The 1,082-nt window shown below is 38.1% G+C and overlaps 1 non-coding gene across 1 annotated transcript; it reads left to right on the forward strand.

The window, feature by feature from the left end:
• The first annotated feature begins 718 nt into the window (after window positions 1-718).
• On the forward strand, window positions 719-821 carry LOC129512285 (U6 spliceosomal RNA). The gene has a single exon (XR_008665017.1). It is a non-coding gene; the product is annotated as a U6 spliceosomal RNA (small nuclear RNA).
• Window positions 822-1,082: the final 261 nt, after the last annotated feature.

Raw genomic sequence — 1,082 nt, forward strand, 5'->3', positions numbered from 1 at the left:
ACAACAACACAAAGAAACTGGTAAAATTTACTTATTTATTTATTTTTAGAAACTGGTAAAATTTAAAAGATAAAGGAAATAGGTAAAATTAATTTTAGTATGTTTTATTTAACTCAAAGTATCCCAATAATACTTCGACATGTAATCAATTGTAAAAATAATTGAGATATTTTATAATTTTTTTTAATATTTAGTCTGAAATCCAGTGAATATTTTATACTGACATACGTTAGACTAGGTCTAATACTGCAAGGTCCCAAGAGCCACAGTGGCTAGTGGCTGCAAATCAGACCTCCCAGGTATATCACATGAGCTCACGTACACGCACACACAAGCACACACACACACACACACACACAAACACACACACACACACTTTGCATCGAGCACGTAGGAGACAAAACACTATGACCAAAGTGTGTTTGTCAGCACTGATGTTGTTGGTTTTGTTGTTTATTCTGAGCAAATGAATTATAGCTCCAAATACGGAAAAGCTAAATTTCTGATGTTTTCCTGGCAACATTTTGCACTAGCGTGATCCACAGATTTTATTTAAAGCTCCATAAATTCCCATGTGCCATAAAAGCTGAACTAAAAAGGGAAGCAATTTCTCAAAAGTTTTTGAGGGGCTAACTTGAGTGCCTGCATAATGAGTGGCCCACGTCCCACTGATAGAAGTAAATACAAAAAGCAATTTAAGCAGATCCTAATGCTTATTGTGTTCCCTTCGGGAGCACACACGCTAGAGTTGGAAGGATACAGAGAAGATCAGCATGGTCCCTCGCACAGATCATCATGCTTATCAAATCAAAAAAGGTTCTATTACACCTCTGTTCTCAGATACCAAGAGAAGCATCCGTCTAGAATAAACCTGACCTGCAAGTGTATTAAAACTAAGAGGGGTTCTTCATGGGGGCAAGGAGGTCATCTATTGGCAGGACAGCAGAGAAAAGCTCACTGTGAATGATCTGTGGACCCAAATGGGACAATTGGCTGCTACAAGAAAAGTATACACTAAATATACACCTAAGTACACCTCCCAGAGGCATGGTCAGCAAAACAGTGCTCAGAAGAGAATGGAT

Source organism: Nyctereutes procyonoides, unplaced genomic scaffold (assembly GCF_905146905.1).
Source record: "Nyctereutes procyonoides isolate TBG_1078 unplaced genomic scaffold, NYPRO_anot_genome, whole genome shotgun sequence".
In the NCBI taxonomy this organism is placed as follows: Eukaryota; Metazoa; Chordata; class Mammalia; order Carnivora; family Canidae; genus Nyctereutes; species Nyctereutes procyonoides.